This window comes from Falco punctatus (assembly GCF_963210335.1).
Source record: "Falco punctatus genome assembly, chromosome: 2".
NCBI classification, from domain to species: Eukaryota; Metazoa; Chordata; class Aves; order Falconiformes; family Falconidae; genus Falco; species Falco punctatus.
This window is the reverse complement of record NC_137581.1, coordinates 74,073,212-74,095,042: the sequence shown is the minus strand read 5'-3', so window position 1 is coordinate 74,095,042 and position 21,831 is coordinate 74,073,212. Positions and strand designations below refer to the sequence as shown.

The 21,831-nt window shown below is 41.8% G+C and overlaps 1 protein-coding gene and 1 long non-coding RNA gene across 12 annotated transcripts in view; both read left to right on the top strand.

The window, feature by feature from the left end:
• Positions 1-1,037: 1,037 nt before the first annotated feature.
• LOC308058882 lies at positions 1,038-4,076 on the top strand. Its single transcript, XR_013926022.1, has 2 exons — positions 1,038-1,134; positions 1,530-4,076. It is a non-coding gene; the product is annotated as an uncharacterized lncRNA (long non-coding RNA).
• A 1,719-nt stretch (positions 4,077-5,795) lies between these two features.
• P2RY8 (P2Y receptor family member 8) overlaps positions 5,796-21,831 on the top strand; it is a 35,908-nt gene continuing 19,872 nt past the window's right edge. The window contains exons 1-4 of one of the 11 annotated variants that reach the window (XR_013926007.1): positions 5,796-6,182; positions 8,525-8,643; positions 9,682-9,766; positions 10,859-11,030. The gene's annotated coding sequence lies outside the window, so the exon portion shown is untranslated. Of the gene's footprint in view, positions 6,183-8,524; positions 8,644-9,427; positions 9,451-9,681; positions 9,903-10,858; positions 11,031-21,831 lie in introns of those variants that run through there. The other 10 variants (XM_080375361.1, XM_080375359.1, XM_080375362.1 and 7 more) reach the window with 10 other exon arrangements.

Here is a 21,831-nt window from a genome sequence, read left to right as displayed (position 1 = left end):
TTTTTGCCTATTTAATGGCCCCTTTACACTGCCTGAGAAAATTCAGAGAGACCCACTCATGTGGGGTTCATACCCTGAAATAGAAATAACAGCAAGGGGAAGTCACTTTTAAAGTCTGACTGAGTATCGGGATTATCAAACTGAAATCTGCCTAGTAGGGGTTAGTCAGACCAGAAATCAGTCAGCAAACACGCAGTTTTCTAAACGATTTCAAAAGCAGTTATTAGTTTTCTCAAAGATGAGCCAATTCAACCTAAGGCTGTAGACACTTTGCGCTGTGCAGGTGGTTTCATTCAGAGTGAGCTTTGTACTGCTGCACTTCACTGCTGTCTGCAACAGAGGCAGTGATCAAAACTGCTATGACAGGGTGGTCAAAACCTTAAAACCCCTGTCATACTGAGGATTTGGGATAAAAATTTCAATGAATCGACTCATCAGTTAATCAAGAAATCTGTATGTTATTTTGTGCTGATGAGAAGTTTATTTTCAGCCCAAATACATCTTTTCATTTAGGATTTTTTTTTTCCCTACGAATGTCAGGGCTATATTCAGAAGGATGCTATGAGGTGGCAGCCACAGACCTGGAAGCAGAGCTCTGGTGCTTCACAAAGTGGGGCTGTAGTTTCAGCTGCAGGAAACTGAGGCACTTCTTGGTTCTTGATCCAAGCATCACCTCCCTTGCAGAAACAGTCACCAGTCCCCAGACAGCAGATTCGTTCAGAGTACTTCAATATTTTATACAACACAGAAGATGAAAGACAAATTCTTCATCTGGTCTTGCACTTTGATGCATGCCACAGCGCACCTGGCAAACCTGGCTATTCCTGATGCACCAGCTGTGCCCCCTGCCTACTCCTACCTAAGGGCTCTTTCCCCTTTTCCCTGCTCCCCCTGCTTCTCCCTCCTGCTTGTACATCACACAGTATTCACTCCCCTCTGCTATCTGTTGTCAATCTCCCTCTGCTTTTTTGCCAGACTTTCTCACATCTCTTGCTTGTAATAAGGTCTCACTCACCTGTTCCCCCTTTGCCTCCACACAGCACAGGAACCCTTGCTCAGACTACAAGAAAAGCACACATCAGAAGTCTCATTCAGTGAACGCCTCCAGTTTTGCACAGAAACCAAGGGGCATGGGTGAGTGCGTTTGGAGTGGGAGATGTTGTGAGTCTCAAAGTCTTGAGACAGTTTGGTTCTGAGGTGTAACCAGGACACTCACCTCAATGTAAAAAGTAGGAAGTTTCCCTGGATGTGAAAGAACAGATCTGGTTGGGGATATCCTGACCCCAAACTATGCTGCAGTCCAGTGACTGAGATGCTTCCCCAGGACATGGAAGGCCTGTTTCAAGCAAAGCCAAGATCCATATCATGTACGACTACCATTGCCATTGCATTAGACAGCACTCATTTCCTATGACAGAAATTCCCCATGCTGAAACGAAAATATGTCAGTGTGAAAACACTGACATGAATCTTTGGCTTTCAGTTTTTTCCCTTCATTTTCTCTTGTACAAAACTACACAAACCTGCAGGTTTGGGGATGACTATGAGTTGAAATGGCTCGACCCTATGAAGGCTGTGCTGTTGGACAAAGAAGCAGGTCACACATCCTTGAGCAAGAAAAAACTGGTAGGTAAGTTTTCTTTCTCACCATACCACCCCTTCATGGGCCTGAGACATCTGGATACTGAATCTAACTTTAGAAGTAATTGGCCAAGATCATCCACTTATTCCCTGGAGAGTCAAGAGGAATGTCTTCTTTCTGGAGAGATCCACAAGTGGTTGTGTATTAGCACTGAAATGGACAACCAGTCATAACTGAGGTCTGGAGTTTCATGAGATGTGTAATGGCATCACAGCACAGCCAGCTCAACAGCATGGGCAAAAATGAGCTTTGCCACCTAGTCAATGAGTGACAAAGTAATGTATTCTGTCTGTCCTTGTCATTCTTGACATCACAACTCAGTTCTGAGCTCTGAGGCCTGCCCAAGACCTCCTGATGCTGGTTGACAGAGAAGCAGAAGTCTCCCAGAATACTCTTCTCCTTTCCTTCCCCTCTGCTATGGTACAGGATGGACATCATCAGACCCTCTTTCATTCCCTCAGTCCTTCTTGCCCTCCTTCCACAGTTCTGGAACTTGTCCTCTCAGCCCTCCCTTGCTCCTACCACCTCCTCCAGCCCTCCCAGCTCCTCCTTCTTTCCATACAGATTTACCCTTCCATCTTCTCACTCCCAAAGCACAGGACTTCTTTCCTGAGGTTGCCCACCCTCCACCATGCTATTCACACGGCCTTATCACTGTACTTATGGAACTCTCCACCACAACCACCACCACCACCACCACCTGTGCAAGCTCTCTCTGCCTCCCAATGCACCTCAAGCTGAGATGAAGAAACCTTTAGGAAGACTGCAATGACAGCTTGCCTCTCTTGCTTGTTTTCATGTCACAGCACACACATGGTGCCATGCCCTCTGAAGCAGGCCCCGTATTTAGTCTGAAATTGTGCATAACCCCAGACCCTCCTCAGCTGCAGAAGACAAGCTAGTATTTGCTTCTCTGGGGATAATATTGCTGTTAAAAAATAACCACATTTAGTCGTACTGCAGCTCCCCAGGACCATTTATTTTTTCTCTATTTTTATGCAGGGGGTATGCCCTGAGGCTGGGGAGCCCTCAGTGCCTTGTGCAAATCAATCTCCACTTTGTATCTTCTTTCTCCGGGCACCAGAAACCAGAGCCACGTTCAGGTCACCCTGAAGATTGGTGCAGACTCACCCTAGAGGAAGTTCTGTGCTCTGGAGAAATACTGAGGAGCTTTCTGACATCACTGGGGGGGGGGGGGGGGGGGGGGCGGGGAAGCCTTAGTTATTACCAGAGTAGTCTAAAATGTCTTACAAAGAAGTCACACCCCAGGAGAACATAGTCAAAGTGCAGATTCTTACCAACAAAAGTGGGCACCCAAGTACTCACAGTGTGCTTGAGACAGCTCCAGGGAGGACTCGCAAGAGGAACTCCTGACCTTACTGCTCTCAGTGGTAAGCTGACTGTGGACTTATAGAAGGCTAGAACTTCACTCAAAGGAACCTGATCTATAAACATTCACAGCATTTCTCATATTCCTTCTGAAAGACGTAATTAGTCCAGAATGATGCTTTCTTAGCACCTAATTGCTTTCTGAGGAAATGTTAATGTGGCCAATTGAGTCCCATCAAATTGATTTCCTTGTAGTAATAAAAATAAGAATTCTTATTAAATAACTCATTATGTTATGTTACAATATACCATAGTATATTGCATAGCAGTATTAATTACTGCTTGTTCTAATTTTATCACGTGATACCATCAAATTTTTTTTTTTTAATACAAGTAAATGCTGATTTTTTTAGTTCTGCAACTTCCTTTCCCCAGGTTTAGAAGGGAAAATTTCTTTTAAAATGGTAGTGAATAAAAGTTGTAAAACTTTAAATGTTTATAGCCTTAAAGATCAAAAAGTGGAAAAAAGCTCTATTTCTATATTTGCTATATTTGAACTGAACAAAGTATGTTGCTAAAAAAATAACATCCTAGGAAGAAAACCAAATCTCATTAGTTTTTAGGAGGTCTGATTCAATATATTTTGCATGCTTTGAGGTTGTGAGACTGAAACTCCTTCCTGTTTACCTGTAGGCTCATGGTGAGAAGTGTCTGGCAGCTGACAAAGACTGACAGTTGATTCAGTTTTTGTATGTGAAAGTGAGCAAGTCAAGGGAAGAAGAACTCAAGCCTCTGTCCTGCAACCACATTTAATGTAAAAGTCTCTGATGCTTCTGCATATGAAGCCACATAATATATAGCCCTAGCTTGAGAAATCACCCATATGTTTTGGTTTCCATTCCAAAAAAGCAATTAAGCACCTGCTTACGCTGAGGTTTTAGAGTATCCCCGTTGTTTTTGTGGTAGACTGTGAAAGGATGAACATCAAGTACAGATCACGCTCCTCAGGAGCATGCCTGGGGAGTCATCGTTACTGGAAATAATCCGTAGTAAGTCAACTGAAGAACTTAACTTCAAGAGAATAAGGATTTTATTTGGTTTTTTTTTTTATATATAAAATCTTCATTGCATAAAAAAAATTATACAAGCAGATAGATAGATAGATAGATAGATAAAAGAACTCTTACTTGGCTGTTGAAACTCCCAGATGGAGAACCTTGCAAAGGTCTGTTTCTCTCCGTTGCCTATACGCAAGAGTGCCTTCAATGACTAGCTCTGGTGTAGACCACTGTAGTGCAAATGCCCAGACCTAGGTGAGACAACCATCACCCCTGTCTCAGATAACCCAAACACAAGGTCTGTCCACAGGCTCAGAAGGCCCACAGGCTGCAAGCTGAGGTACCAGATCTGCTGTCATCTGGGGGAGGAAGGAAGCACCCCATGGTGCCTGCCTGCCCAGAGGAGCCTGAACCCCTTCCAACACGGGTGCAGCAGCACACTCTGCAGAAGGCAGGGCGGCTGTGAGCTGTGCTGTGAAGGTGGTCCTGGCCGTCCTCGGTGCAGTAATCCAGAACACTGGCCCAGGCAGTGGAAAAGCCTTCAGTCTGGACAGGCTCAGGCTCCCTGTTCCCACTTTCTGGGATAATCTCCTAAGCACATGGCTGGGATGCACACCCTTTCCAGTCCTTTTTGTGAAGCTGGACCACGCTGCTGAGAGGAATACAAGATCTGAGTGACAAGGTCTTATAAGCAGCAATAATCAAAACATAAGCCTCTTCCAGAAACCTACCATCCACCAAGAGATGGACAATGCTGAGATGTGGTTCTTACTAAAGTAATTTATGTAGTTCATGCAAAGCCTCTCCCATGGAAAAGTTGGTGGAGCACAGACTTGCTGACACATCAAGTCCTGCTTTGTCAGCTGTGCTTTGCTGGGAAGAATGGACTAGATCCCTACATCCTCTAGCTTCTCTGGATTTTTGACATGCTTTATACCCAAAACACAGGTTTAGCTCTTCTGAAAGAGAACTAAACCCAAACCATCATAGCCAAGTGCTTGAGCTAAGAAACTGTTGTATGAAAGTGCATGTTGGTGACATTTCTATTCTCTCTTCCTCTACCAACATCCCAAATGCAGGGAGTGACACTTCCCTCCCAGCTAAGTTTTTTTAAATAAAACACACACATGCCTAGGCAAAGAGACTTCAGGGCTGTGGAAAGGACATACATACACATATGTCCAGGGTTTGTTTTCTAAATCATAAGAAAGGAGAAGGGTGCAAAACGCACATCTGTTTGCAGTGTTACAGTCCACATTGCTTGAAGCATTTTCTTTCTCAGCCTGCTGTTTTGGTGGGGAGAATCCACTTTGGGGTGCTGAACCCCTCAGCACCCACACACAGAGAGCCCAGTGCCACCTTAGGTTCAGTGTGGAGGTGCCTGCTCCCCAAAGGCAGCCTGTGCTCTTGCATGGAACTGGCCTTTACTAGCCTTCAGGCTAGTGGGTTTATATAGTGCTTAGGCTCAGAAATGCCTTTCAGTGAAACAGTATGTTCAGCCAAGGGAATCAGGGTTTTAGGGGCAGAAAGGTTTTTATGCACATAGGACCTAACTCCTGATGTTTCAGCATGCCTGACTTTCACCTAGAGACCCCCTGTGCATAAAAGTATCATACATCCATACATACATCAAATGCCTGTACAGAATGCAATGTACGCTGCCCCTTTAAATAACTTTTTTTTTCTCTGTTGGGCACCACAAGACTGAAGTAATGTTGAGAATATTGCTCTAAGCGTCTTCTAAAAATGAGAGTTAGGCACTCAAGCCATTGCCCAGTCATTTCTACACTTCATCACATAAGCTTCACTCAACAGTAAAATGTACTTGGTCACAGTTATGCAGAAGACACTGCAAATCCTCTTTTCAATGGAGGTGATCAGCGTCACCTCCTCTGGCCACCTGCATATTCTTAATGTGAAACAGAAATCATGTGCAGGGCATGGCATTAGTTCCCAGACTGCAGTGGAAGGGTAAGATGGATTTTTTTTACTGTACTTGAAAAAGTAAATTAGAAGTGAGGAAGGAGTTAATAGTTGCAAAATACACGGTCATTTCCTGAGCCCTGTGGTTGGATGGTACAAACTTTCAACTATTTCTAATTCTTCTCTGTCACTTAAGAGGCTTTCAAGGTGCATCCCAGACCAGGTAAGAAGTACAGCTTTTCACTTCTTGATTGTTTGTTCAGAATTGTTTTTCAGTGGAGTCAGGCTCAGTCAAGACTGATTTGTTCTCCCTCCTATTATTTACATCTGAAGGGAGAACAAAGTTCATTGCAATCCAAGAAGTGTGTGTCTTTGTGCCAGATGACTGTGAACTGTAGAAATAAAGAACAAACTGTATGGGTTAATAATAGAACGATGACAATGAAGAAGTTATGTTACAGATAGTCAGAAGTCAGAATTATTACAACAAATACTGCAGTAAAAGAGAAAGAAAATTCTTACCACCAGTTTTAAGGAGTTAACTCTGCACAAATCGCTATCAAAATAAAGGGCTCCTAGGTGTACAGTTTGCTTTAGCAAGGAGAGTAGTAAAAATTGTAGCATGTCTTCAAGCGTATTTTTAAAAGGAGGAAGAATGAGCTTCTACCTATTTGGAGAGAAAAAAACCAAAACCAACAGATCATTTTAGACCCGTTTTATTTGTAAATCTGGACCTGATATCTATCTTTAGCTATTGCAGAGTCACGTATTGTAGTCATCCTGAGACTCTTCCTGAGGTTTGCAGCAACGAAACATACACGCAGAAGTGACTGTGGAACCATATCATAAAATGATATAATTTCAGCGGGGTCTTTTGATGCATGAAAACTGAACTCAGACAGACAGGCACCAGAAGGAAGTCTCATAACACAGTGCACTCTTGCATACTGCATTTGTTGTCTCTTAATAGCCAGGGAGAGAGACTATTTGCGTGGAAGTTTTTTAAATAGTTCAGAAAAAACCATAAAAAAGCCATCTGTAGGGCAGTTATTATAATAATGTGCTGACACCAAGTTGCCCTACAGAAAGTGAAATTGTATGTGTTGTGCGGATTCCTGGGTGAAGTCGTACACTGGAGGTTCAGGTTTCTGGCATTTGGGTTTTTTAAGTCTTTGCTTGTATTCAGTTTTAATGTTTAGATGTTGGATGCTTGGCTCTGCTCAGTGTTTGGTATCCACTTTCTGGATTTTATACACAGTGGTTGGCAGAATCTAGCTGGGTTTTCGAAAGCGTTTGATTCAGACACTTACGTCCCATCAGTGTTTGGACTTAATTCCCAAATCACCTCCAGCCTACTTGTGAGATTACCACTACGGTTGCACTTGAACCTCTGTAATGAATTTCACCCTTAAAAGGCTGTGTGAGCCACGGAAGTTTTGTCACTGTCATCTACAGATGGGGAACTTGGATGAATCCCAGTTGATGCCAGACTTGTGCCCTGGTTTTCACAGCTCCCCAGTGCAGGTTATCTGATCAAGAATCCCATGTCTTCCCTTGCAAACAGCTGTATGTCCTTTGTCCATTTAGACACAGCCAGAGAGCACATCACCGTTCTGTTAGGGAAGTCTATGGCATGGGCAGAAGCATTTGCATCAGCCTTAATCTTCTCAGTTTGAGTATTGACACTAAGCAATATGCTGTTCCTTACATCTCTGTACGGCCTTAGCTGCAGCATGTGCTACAGCTTGCAAGATGAAAGCAGGCTGAGGTGTGCCTACCCATCCTGCAGTCACATTTCCCAGTTACTGCATAGGCACAGCTCAAGGGACAGTACTAAGCAGCTTTGTGTGGGAAGAGCAAACTGAACCTGGGCCTCCCCTGTCACCAGCCAGCTGCTTACCCACTGCTCCTGCCTTCACTTTTTAGCATCTCTTCAGGTGCCTTTATTTGAAGTGTTTGCTTGCCTTCTGCCTTTCAGGGCGGGTTTGGGTTCAACTCGGATACATCTGCCTGTGTAGACAATTTTGCTCTCACTGATGGCTGTAAGCACAAAAAAAGGCCAATTTAGGTGATTTAAAACGTTTGCTTTCAGTGCTTTTTCAGCATGAGTATCTTTGGTGTGGGAAAAGGGTGTACTCGGCTCTCTGTCAGGGGGAGGCGCACGTTATATGTAGTGGCATAACAGGACGGAAAAGAAACAAACCCTAGAAAATGTGGTCTCTCACAGTAGCTGCTCTGTTCTGGTCGAGTGGCTAGCGGGGAGAAACCCAGCAGGCCACAATCCAGCCTCAAGAAGTTATCCTGTGGTGGGCTCCCTCTGTCCTGCTCAAAAATGAAGAGACACCAGGACTGTTTCTCCATGTATTTAAAAGATGTGTTGGTGTTTTGCACACGTATTGCCGCCTAACAACTTTACTTCAAATGTGCATAGGTTCCAGATAAAAAGTTGTTTTGAAGCAGAAGTTCAGGGAGCTTCACCGCTGACAACTGATGTTTGTAAAGCCTCCAGATGGACAGAAGGCTGTTTTTCATTCAGGTGTATTTATTGACACCATTCTCATGTTTTTCACAGCATTCAAAAGGAGCTTGAAAGTGGAGCTTTCCTCCAAAAAATGACTTTGTAGAAATGGGAGCATTTGGCCCTTGACTGCTGCCTCAAAAATTCCTGGATGAAATGACCTCATTTTACAAGTAAATGTCTTTGGGACTGTTGTTTGGTCTTGTTTACTCTTACTGCCAGCTCTCAAATAGGAAGGTCAAGTTGGTGTTCCTCCTGGGTTTCCTATTTATCCACAGGAAACCTGAGAGGAGCTTTTAGCCTGAGAATTAGGTTTGATACTTTAAAAGAGGTTCAAAATGCGTAATATAATCCAATTTTTGTCTAAATTTAGGTGCTAAGCAATGAGAAATATCCCACAGGCCTTATTTTCTACATCCTTTTAATTTGGTAATGTCAGTTTGATCTGTCTCTTTTCCATATATTTTTGGTCAGAAGCCTTCCATTGTTACTGAAATTTTCCATTTATAGTCTTATTTTTCAGTGTTGTTGAGTATTTAACTAAAGTTAAATACACAGACAGACAAAGACAGAGAGAGATCTGTACATACATCATGCAACAGCTCAGGTTTTTTAAATGCTGGATTTTAGCTCTGGTTCAGTCATAGAGAGATTCTGCCTTTTTACACACAGACTGATGAGGGGCCAAGAGTTGCTCAGGCTGGGGCAAGGCATCTACAAGCTTGTTCATCAAGAGCTGCACATTTTTGTTGCATTTTCACACTAGTGCATGAGGAAATCAGGCTCAGCAGCTGGTGAATTTAAAATAATTTTACCCTTACATCTGTGTTCTCCCAACTGCTGATTAAGTCTTGAAATAACAACAGAAATTACACACCGGTATGGTCATGATGAGGCAGCTAGGGCTATTTACTACTAGATACACTGCACCTGATTCAGATCGGCAAAACTAAGAAGGGAAAATATCAAATCACCAAAAAGTATGTGCTCTTTTATCTTCTCTTCATCTTCAGATGTGGATATTATGCATCTTTAGTAATCCTGCACAGGTACATTTTACAGCTAGTGAATGGTGCTTTAAAGCTATGAAAGGCAGTGTTAGTGCTTGTCACTGTTCGGCATTATCTTTAGATGTACTCCTTTTAAGAATTATTTTTTTTTTTTAACAGCTGATTCTTAAAATATTTTTTTCTTTTTGGTCCTTTCTGCAGCTTTTACTCAGAGGAAATCTGATCTGCTGCAGCACAGAAACATCAGCAGTGACCACGGCGAGACAAATTCCTTGGGGAGCTGCCTGTAAGTCTGATCAACATTTAAGATGAAAAGTTTTGCATTTTCTTTGGCAGGATGTTACACGCAGAGTTTAGCTGTATGAGGCAGTTGCTGAGGCAATAAGAGAATATTCAGGAACACAAGCCTCTGCTTTGAGTAGGTGAGTAAGCACAAAGAAAGGAATCATCTTGTAAAGACTTTTTATTTGGATTATTTTTTCCGCACAACCCCTCATAAATATGATCGGTCTTCAAGACTCTCTAAATCATGCCCAATTGAAATCCTGTTCTCCCAGGATCCTGGGCAGACTAAGTAGACCCCACTTTTGGGCTACCATGGAAGGCAGGGAGCATAAGCCTTTTGTACTTGTGTTACTTCACTTTGTGACAGTCAAGCAATGCAGGGATCAAGGGGAAATCCTCCTGGAGCACAGATGGTGGCTGAGGGGATAGGAAACTGTGGATAAGCAGGAACAGAAATAATGAGGGACAGGGAGGAAAAAAAAAAAAAAGAGAGAAGAGGAAAACTGGTAGTACAAAATCGAGGTGGGTGAGGACAGAGGGCGGTGTCTGGGCAGCGGTTAACGGCAGAAGGGCAGCCTTTGGGTAACATGCTGCAGATGATGTAAGTGGGTTTGTCGAGGACAGCAAAGCATGACCCTATCAGCTCTTTTCCTCAAATGCTCTGGAGAAAAACCTGAAATATCCAGGTCCCAGTAACCCAAAAATAAATCCTCAAAGACAAAGCAAGTTTGTCTGCTCCCTCTAGTGGTCTAGACAGAAAAGACGTTTTTACCCAGCTAATTTTGCATTACAGGCATTTGCTGACCAGTCATGCCCTGGTCTTTAGCTTATTTGACACATCTGTAATAACTGTTCTCAGCCCCTGAAACATGGAGACTACATCTAAAATCCTTTTTGGGAATGGTCCCTGGTCTATGATAACTCCTAAACTACACAAGGTGGTTGTGTGGGGCCCAGACTTGCTTGTGGCAGCATTAGTTGGTGTGAAACTAAACTGTGCCAGAACAGTCACAGCCCAGGGAACTGACTTTCATAGCCTGAGCCCAGCTCTGACAGCACTTAATTTACTAATATTGACATACCCTTCTTGTAGTAACATCTGCCTTGTGCATGTGGTATAGTCCTCAGTCTCCTAAGTGTAAATATTGCAGAGGAACACTTTGGCACAAAACATCAATCAACAGTCCATTCAGAGGAACACCATTGCCTGTCTCCTTGATCAGCTCTCACCTACTTGCTGCTGGAGGACACATGCTGACTGAGAGGTAGGACAATAGGAAAAGGCAAAGTAGCCTTGTGAGTTTAGTGACTAAGCAATGTCCTGGAAAACAGGATTCTGCCACTGATTCTACCTGAAAAATCTTCTGTGATGCTGAGAAAAGGGCACCTCCATAAGAAAAGGATACGTGAGAAGTGCCTTAAATGGAGCTGGGGTGGAACTTCAGAGCTTCGGCTCCAAGGAGGAACAATTCTCATATACCCTCTGACTACTGGGGAATTATACCCTAGCAGTTGCTTCTCATAACGGAAGATAGCAATATTTAAGATAGCAGTACCTAAGATACTTAAGGACAAGTATAGAGCAGATATTCATTTGCAATTATAGAGCAACTGAATTTCGGCAGGACTGAGAGAACTTGCATAGTGCCATTCGAGAGCATGCTGAAAGCACATCAGTAAGACTATGCTGCTTCTTTAGAAATGCAAGTACTTTCTTTCCAAACACAGTCACAGAGTAGGAAATTGTTAACTCCTCCTCTACAGCACCCTCCTAGGAGAAAGAGCAAGCATGTTCAACACTCTCTTTGAAAAGTAAAGCCTTATCCTTCTCCTTCCTTGCTAGCTAGATGGTATGCTAGCTTCCACAGTCTGGGCCGATTAGCATCTGACCAGTTGAGGCTGGGAGAGCAGGCAGTGGTCATGGGACAAAAGAGGAGCAGGTGCCTGAAATATTGTTCAGCTCAAAGGCAAAAGACCTCATTTCTAGTCTTGTCTTCAAATACACTATTTCACATTAAGTAGCCACCGAATAACCCCAAAGGCCAATCTAAAGAGTAGGTACCAGGCCACGTCCACTCCCTTACAGTGGATGACTGCCCCTGTCACTAGGCTAGAGAATCTCTTGCCCTCTTGCATGGCATTTTCGTCTTTCCCTGGGCTGCCATACTGATAATAATTTTTTGTTGTGCATCTTTGATATGAAACATGAACAGTACCCAACAGCTTTGTGGTTAAAACAATCTTCTGCTGAGATAATAAGTCCCATGGTCAGACTTGGGAGGCAACTCAAGGCATCTATTTCCTGACCTTAACCGCTGCTCTATCATGTAGACGGGGAAGTGTTTCTCTTGTATCAACTGTCTTAAAAGATTGTAGCAAGTCATATTCAGTCTCCAGAAAGAAAAGGCAACAGGGGATTTTCATAAAAGGAACATTCACAAAGAGGTTCAAGGCTCAGGTCTCACACTAGTTTACTTGTGAGACAGAGGATGTTCTGTGAGACTCACGAAGATTTTTATTTCCAAGTTTTCATGTTTCCAAGGCTCATCCATAGTCTTCTCCAGATGACCCATGTGTGTGGCCTGTGAAGGCTGCAGACTTCACACTGTTCCTCACCATTTTACTGGCTATTTCATATCCCATTCTAAGACACCTAAATCTTCATTGGTGCCTTAATCTTTCCACCCACGTGATGCTCATCTTACAGAGTCTGAAATCTTGTTTCAGATCTGGCTTCAAGGGGTTAAGCTTTCAGAAACAGGCACCAAGTGAGTTCCTCATTTTCAAATGCTTACTGAAAGACACCTGGGTCTGACTTGCAGTCAGACCTGCAGAAGCATTGAGTACTCACAGATACAGATCCAGTCAATAGAAATGTGGCTTTGAAACAGTAACATTTTATGCGACATCAAATACCCTTAGAAATCATGTTCTCGGCAGCTCAGGGCCTCCATTCCTCTTTCCTGTTTGTAATATGGGGTTAAATAATCTTCACATTAGAAGAAGGCTGCAAAGAAGAAATGTGCAGGTCTTTTTGAAGCACTTTGATACTATAACAGTGGATGCCACAAAAAAGTCCGCAAAAAGTCATTTCTTTGGTACAGAGGACAAGAGTTTGAGCAGCGTACTGTACATAGGGCATAGTGTCACTCCTTCAACAATGAAAGGAAGAAAGTCTCAATCTTTCTCATGGGGTGTTTTGCATTTGCAAAATCGCTGGGAGGGCATTGGTTCCAACAAAGATCAAATGGAAATGGGCAGGCTTAAGTTTGTCCATTTTCCAGCCGCTGACTGATAAAGTTGCTTCTCATAACGGAAGATAGCAATATTTAAGATAGCAGTACTTAAGATACTTAAGGACAAGTATAGAGCAGATATTCATTTGCAATTATAGAGCAACTGAATTTCGGCAGGACTGAGAGAACTTGCATAGTGCCATTCGAGAGCATGCTGAAAGCACATCAGTAAGACTACGCTGCTTCTTTAGAAATGCAAGTACTTTCTTTCCAAACACAGTCACAGAGTAGGAAATTGTTAACTCCTCCTCTACAGCACCCTCCTAGGAGAAAGAGCAAGCATGTTCAACACATGGAAAACTTTGGAAAATTGCTGGGAGGGCATTGATTTTAACAAAGATCAAATGGAAATGGGCGGTGTTAAGCTTGTCCATTTTCCAGCCACTGACTGATAAAGTTTCTTGGTGGCTGGTTGCGTGGCTCTCTTCAGCTTGTTGGTTTCCAGCTTTTCACTAGTAGGATCATTAAACTGCAAAGCAGGAACCTGCTGATGAAATTCTGGCTGCCAGGGTTTTCAGCAGTTTATTTGTGCAGGCTGTTAGAGCAGAGGCCTTCCTGAGGTGTATGAGCATCGTGAGTATTTTGACAAGGAAGGAAAAGACATGACATTTTCATGAGGGACACTTTCTGCTCCCCTCAATCCCAGGTCTCTGCAAAGCTGATGATCTCAGTTGCACAGTGGTTAAATAATCAATGCACTAATCAAAGCTGTTGTGGTCATTAGAAATAATAATTAGGCAAAAAGTTTGCACCTTATCTATAATTGCAGCTAACAGATGTTGGCTGCTAGTACAAGAATGTGGGATTGACTTAAGCAGGAGCAAGACCAAGGCCTTAAGTTTAACGCAACACTGCTTTGTGTGCACATAGCATCTCTTTATGAGCCCAGTTTGTGACCTACATGTCATGCTTGTCAAAGAAAATATCTGGGACCCTCTCACACATTTCTCCTGTGGTGTGTAAAGATATCATTAACACCTCTAAAAGGCTGAAGAATGACGTTTCCTGCTGGGTGTCTGGTTTTCATGATCTCAGCAATTCTCTGTTGTATAGATACGTAACTTTAAAATCTGGTCTTGGTGGGTAAAATAGCCTCACAAACTCATCACGGAGACATTTCAAGTCCAGCATATGTTACATGTCTGAGATTTTAAATCATATATTCTTCTGAAATTATTTTTTACAGTTTTTAAATGAAAAGTTTTCCATCAACAACACTTCTCAGAGAAACTAACAGGACATGGCATAGTTTTACGTATTATAGTAGGCTGATAGGTTTACTCAACTCACATGTCTGTTCCTGTGAATGTTTGTGGGCTGTCTTACATGAGTACACGATTACCACTACACGAGAGGCAGAAATTGTAACTGATCTGGATATCAATAACATAGACAGCTGGTCTATGCTCAGCTTGAGAATGTTTACACTGAATGGTGTGGATTCTCAGCACTTCACAGTTTTTGCTGCTGCAGTACTGCAGAAAGGAACTTCGAACTCTCTCACAGCAGTGCCTAGGGATCAGTTTGTTATACAGGGAACACCAGCATGTGGAAGGATTATTCCTATGCCAGTTAGCAGTAGGAGGGCAGAGAGACAAGCTGTATTACAGAAATATCAGCTCCCTTGGTTATGCCTACTCTTCTAGCTGCTCTAACTTGTCTTTGGGACTAGCGTAGTCAGGAGTGTAGAAGGAAAAATAGGTGGTCAGAAACATCTTTGCCTGCTTCTAAAGAGCGGGGGGGCACCTGGCAATTTGACTTCCTCATGTTTGAAATAAAATATGTAGTGTTGCAGTCTGTCATTGCCGACAATTTCACGGTTCAGAGTAACATGCTACAGGAGCTGCAAATGCTCCTCTATGCCAACCTGCCTCAGCAAAGAAGAAGTTTTCACCTTCCATAGATCATCAACTTAAACTTTTCTAGTAAATCTGAAAACAGGACATTAATAAGTAGAGGTTTGTTCATAAATGACTGGCCACAATTTCAGAGTGTGCCAGGCATTAGAAATAAAGTCACGCTTCTATAATGAAGATAAGTTTATGTCCAGCTGTGGGCCAAAGAGAGACAAATGCTAAACACTCTTGCTTCCTGTTTCCTCCAATGGAAGACAGACGTATTCACTGGGTCTTGGCTCATTCATAAATTGGATCTGTCATGTGTTGAGTCAAGCAGGATTTCGTGTAGGATTTGCAGACTGGTTTTTATAACTACTTTAAATACTCTGCCACTTATTCCCAGCTACAATTTTACTGCTTCAAACCCAGGCTGAAAAATGGAAGGGTGAGAGGCGTTTTGAGTGGTTAACATGAGACTCACAGTGACACTCTCCCAAAAGGGAGAAGAACACCAACAAGCTCTCCAGTGGCTCTGTGGGCAGTAGAAAACACTAGCCTATTTACTTCCTACAATTCTGTGACTTATGGTGGATTACTACATAGTGAAAATTGTCATCATTGTCGTTGCACATGTCTACAACCTTCTCCAGAGTTATTATGACCATGACACATAGAAAACCATATGCAGTTGCAGAAATCAGGGAAAGGAACTAAAAAACATTAGGTGGAATTATAAATGTCTTAGTCCAAGGCTTTCATCCAATTGGCCATATATTTTAATGCAATGCACAGAAACTTGGTTAATCTTGGGACCTACACCCTCTATCAAATTTGGCTAGAATTAGCTAACACAGTCACATTTATTGTGGGAGAGACGGGAAATACAGACCTGTGAATATAGACCAAAGATCTTTTTCAAATGCAGCTGAACAGCAGCTGGGCTAAGTAGTTGTTTGGGGTTTGTTTATATTCTTGCTTCTAAATTAATGAAAAATGAACAAGTGGAAGTGCTTGATGCCTGCTCTGGCCGGCAGTGACCCAGGGCTCCCACATTCCCCTCTGGATTCTCCCACATCACATCCTTCCCCTATAGATAAGGCCACATGCCTACCCACAAACCTCATTTGTCAGGTAAGAAGATGTACTGAAAAGCCAGAGTCTTTCACTTTTAAGTCTAAGCAGCCTACGTTGTTTCTGTGAACAGTATTTATTGACTGGCTCATAGAAAGCATTGCCTGGCCCAGCCTGTTGGTGCACATTACCCACACTGTGATCAACAGAGTCCTGGTTCTCACCTTCCATTTCTGCAGTCCAGCACCATTCTGCCCTTTTACTTTCTTCTGGGAAGAAGAAAAACATCCAAGCCTCCCCTGAAATAGATTCGGTCTGCACTTTTTTGTGTCAACATTAATGCCTCAATGCTCTCCTCCTCCAGAGGAGGAGAAATGTATTGTAGTGACTGTCTGCTGGGTGCTTATTTCCTTTTTCAAGATCTGAGCCGAAGCTTCATTCTCTTGATGTGTAGCCATCAAAGGCAGTGAAGATAGATAACTCACAGTGCTGCTGGTAAATAAAAATCCTACACACTGTTATGTGCTGTCTTATTGCGTCATGCACCAGTGTTAAATGGGATTACACAGAAGCACAAAGTTAAACTCGCAGCAATTAAACTACTAAATAGTTCTAAGGTCAAAATGAAATATTTTCAATTTTATCTATTTATTTATTTTATAATAATTTTATTCACATTAATTTTACTTACAAAATAAATTAATCCTAATCCATCCCTAATCTAAGTCCTTTTACACGACCACTCACACTGCTGAAACACAGTGCCATAGATTTTGGCAATGCCCTACGTTCAGACAGTTGCAAATGACAGAACATTTTTGAACACACATCTGAAAGATACAGTGACTTTAGTGTTAGAACATTTTTTTTCTGCATTAGGGCTACAAAGATTGCACTGCTGCTGCTGAATCACTACTGTCAATGATGACAAAGGACAAGAGTATTCCCCTTGTGGAGAGAGAGGCAAATACAGCATAATGTTTTAAAAGCCAGCATAGCATTGGAATCACATCAGAATCGTAGAGTACATAGATGTTCTTTGCAAATCACTTTGCATTTGTTTTTTTGACACTGACAATCCGGCTGTCCTTAGTGGCAAACCCCAAGGTAAAGTACGTTACTGCACTTGCTCTGTTTTATATACCCTTGATCTAATAGATCTCAAATTAAATAACTGGGTAGAAAAAAATGGTGCTACCCCACACTGGAAGAGTTTGGAAAACAAACTCTCTTCTCATTATTAGAAATAGTACCTTCACTTCATGTTTCAGTCTGGGTGGGGGAGAAACCTTTGCTTGTTCTTTCGCTAAAAGTGCACAGTTTCCATTTCTGAAGTTCCTATTAGAATTTCCACTAGTTCCGAATGCCCTCACCCCCCAGGAAAAATAAACACCTCGTTTGGGGCTCTTCTGTGTTGTTTATACACTCTGTTTAAAAGGTTATCAAGTCTTTTTAAACTTTTTGTATGCTTAAAAGCAGGTTGTTTCAACCACTACTTCCTTATTTCTCCTCCCTTCCTCTTAACTCTTTAATATACAATCTCATAGATACTCGTGCTTTTCTTCTTTGTTTACAGTCTATGAATTATGCATCTTCCCAACCAACTGGGAGTATGAAAGCCAAGCATATTTTCAGATAGTTTCTCATCAGAAAAGCAGATGAAAACCGTTGCTGTAATATGGTAACCATTTACTTAGAAGATGTTCCATTCTTTTCTAGAATGCCTCAAGAAGTTAGATCTGTTCTGTATCCAGTTTTACAGCAAGTATTCATCCAATTAATTAGTATTAATTTACTGGAATCAGTGGTCTTGTTCTCATGGTTTATAACTATGTTTTTTCCAGACAAAGTCTCAAGATCTCTTACGCTGTAACCTCTGCAAACCTTTCAATGACTTCTTAAACAGTGCAGTACAATTGATGAAATCATTCAAAAGTTATGACAGAAAGCTCTTGAATAAGTGAGGTTTTGTGCCATCTTTTAGAATGTCCAGTTCCAGCCATATTCAGGGGACTGCATTTGTCAAAACCATGTTCAGATAATTTTCTTTTTAGATTGAGCCCTTCCTTGTACCTTAAAGTGTGATACCCAAATAATGAGACTTCCCAAATCAATTATCAACATAGAAAATTATTTCTTTAGTGGTGGTGGGGCTTTTCTGCCCAAATTATAATCATACAACAATATCCCAAGGGGAAGAATCTCCACAAACTGCAAGGTACTATATGATTTTCTGGTCCTCAGAAGACTGAATACCTCATATTACAAAAGACAGTGTAGGACTTTATACACTCGATATCTGATGTCTTGTTCATGTCACTAGTCAAGCTGAAGAAAGCCACAGTTCAGCTAAAAAACAGTTTTAAAAGTTCCTTTAGAAACTGGGTGTAAAAAAAGATTGTGGTTTGTTTTGCTCAATTGCAAAAAAAAAAAAAAAAAAAAAAAAAGACAGAGGCACAGGAAAGCAACAAGTACCTAGAGGCAGTGAATACACCGTGCAAATCCACAGAGAGAGCCTAGAGCGCCCACGATCCACACCTCCCCTACCCCAGGCTGTACATAAATAGCCAAAGGCAGCTGCCTGCCCAGGAGTCTCCATGGCCCAAGCTGAGACGTCCCGTGCCTCACTGGCTCACAAGTAGGCATTTTAGAGTGAGATCCAGAAAACCAGGACGCTGAACAGCAAGCAAGCTATACAACAAGAGATGCCTTGGTCCCCACGAAAACTGCAGCTTTTGGCATTTTGCTGAGGGATTCAAGGAGACCTCTACCTACAACATGTATTTCAACTGATATTTCTGCTGGAGATGCTTATCTCACAAAAAAATGGAAGGATCCAAACAGCAACAACAGTACTGCTTACGTTTCCTAAATATCATTCAATAGGGATGTGGCAGACAGGAATTCATTTCTCTCTTCAGAGTGATGAGATTTGAATCCACACCTCCCACCAAGCAATAAGAGTTTCTATTAGTCACTTCATATAAAACATACAAATTACATTGAAATGGTAACTGCAGTTTGGATGTCTTCTCCTCTCAGGTACTGAACGAAACACTATGGTCTTCTTTTCTCACCCATGGATTTTATATCCCAGTTGCACCATGCACACTGGAACAAATTCAGGTGCAAAAGTAAAAATAAGTTGTAGATTAATAACTTTAACTTGGTGGTTAATGTATTTCTGCAAGAATGGTTGGTTCCAATCAGATTAGGTAAACAGGATTAAAGAGCACATAGCATTGCCACCTTTCTTCTGGCTGTATCGCATGCAGGATCTACTCCAGTAAGTCTCAAATAAGTGCTCTGACTATTTATAGTATACTAGGTCCTCAAAACGATACAGCACAAGGAACAGTCTTTCCACACTCCTCAGCTGTGGATCATTTCAAGCCTTCAGTCTGAATTGTTTATTAGGATATACGTGCTTCTGAGCACTTAGTAACTGGGCTTCGTACTTCTGACATCAGGCACTCTTAGCAAAAGCTGAACAGTTGAAGACATCAGTCCTCAGTTTTAACACAGTGATGAGAGTATTTAGATACCTAAAGCCATTTTTCAATGCTAGCACTAAGGTCAAATATTGGAAGTTCCACCTGGGAAGAAATCTTTTCACTTGTAGTGTGAGTTTGGGGTGAATGCCAACAAATGGGTCAGGCTTATGAACATGATGTTGGGCCTGATGTTGGGTGTATAATGTGAGCCACAAACATACACTTGCCTTGCTCTGCCTTCTGGGATTGTGCCCCTTTTGCAGAAGAATCTCCTTGGTTCGTGCAGTCAAATCATCCCTTGGTGAGCACAGTCCCACCCAGGATGGATTGCCTGCACTGTCTATTGTAAGCCTCAGTGGCAGTCAAGTAAAAGTACTTGCCTTTCTGCTTTTGCAGCAGTCCCGATGGCCTTTCTCTCAGATCAAAAATCCTGGCAGATATTCCATACAGTACTGCCACTCAGTCAGCTAACCAGTCCTCCCAGATCATGGTATGCCCATAGACATTTGAACTTTTCCTCTGCCAGACTCTTTGAGAACAGATATCCTGCCCCAGCAGACTAGGAAAGGCATTCAGAAGAGAAAAGCTGCCTGGCTCAACTCTGTGTTTTTGTAGCATTCTCCCAGACAGATTGCTTCTTCAATGAAATAGAAGCAGGTGCTGTGCTGCCAATTTGAAAAGCCCCTTGTTCTCCTTGTAATACTTGGAGCATCTAATATTTCTTAAACCATCACCAGTGAGGTAACTGAGCAGTGCAAATATATTACTAGTATTAAAAAAAAATGATAAATTAAATCAGAGTAGAAAAATGATATTTTAAAAGGCACTGAGCACATGAAACAGCACTGGAACTGAAGGCAATCTGATTATCAACCCCAAGGACACACCTACAGTCTTGTCATCTCTCAGAAGCATCTCACTTCTTAATCATCTACTGCTTGTTATTGCAAGGAGGCATTTTTACAAAAAGATACAGAGAAGATGATAACATTTTCATCTCCTTATTGACATGGCTTTCTGCAGGAAATATAATGATGAAACTCGTTGTGGGTGTTGTCCTCAGCCTACTTCTTCCCAGCACTTTGGAAGTGCTTTTGGAGTGCCAGAGCCATCCTTTTACACAGGGATGTTCAATAAGGTAGATCCTTACTCTAATCTAGAAAGTCATAGTGTTTTCCTTATTGTGCCATTGCAGAGAGGTCACTGACATACTGATCTGGTCGAAGTATTGTTTCTACTTTTTCATGGACAGTTTTGGCAGCAGGAGACCAGCTTACTTTTGCTTTTGCTTTTGCAGAAAGGTGCATGGAAACCAATCAGGAATGCTGCTACTAAGGACTGACTCCTCCAAAATATTTGGATGTCTGATTCCTTTTGAGTACTTAGGCCAAAATTAGCATCTTCCCCAAATATTGTTTTGCTGCAGCTGCTTAAAGAAACAAGAAAAAATGGTCAGTAACTGCAGGGCAAACAAAAGCCAGACATTTAAGTAAATGTAAACTAGCTAGTTCTCGCTCTTTGCTTCTGTCAGATTATAAATTTGAGTATAGCAAGTAAGAACAAAGCAAGAATGAGGTATGATCCTATTATTCTTGAAGACTGTGAAAGTTATTATTTAATCTATAATTAAAATACAAATGGTAATGGCAAGGAGTTGGCATGTGATGTGACCTAAAAATAGGAGACTGGTATAAACACATGTTCAGCCTAAAAAGTAGTCTGTCTTGTGATTAGTGTGACCATTTCAAAATATTTCCTGTTGTGATTGTATAACCTTCAAAAAAAAAGGATAGGTTTTAGCTGATGAATTGCTAGGTGTCTTCTCTTTTTACTAGTCTTGGTAAAAAAAATGATAGATTCCTTTTACAGGAAAGCAACAGGTAAAGAAAACTAAATAACAAGTCTTGGAGTTTGTGTATGGTAGTTTATAACATGATGTGACAGAACGCTTTAAAAACTATCAGTCTATGCGGTGCAAACACAAGTAATTTTTATATGTAGTTTATAGCATGTCTTAGAGGTAACTTCTATTGAGATGGTGTGGGAGTGGTGAGAGTTTTGAACTGAGGAAACCGCTTTTGAATTTTTTTTTTTGTGTGTGTGTGTAGGTTTTTTTAAAGAGTTTCAGAGAATTGAAAGAGGAACCTACACTTAGCAGCTAGTCCTAACTTGTACAAAACTTTCCCCATATCATGTGATGAAATGTATTTTATCACTGCGCTCTTATCTTTGCTATCTAAGATCTTAGAGCTCTCCAGCTTTGCTCACCTGCATGGCTGGCTGGCTGGTTGTAGAAGGGGTGGTGAGAATCTATTTTGCTTTTCCAGGGTCTTTTATGAAAATATAATACACAACCTTTACTAAATT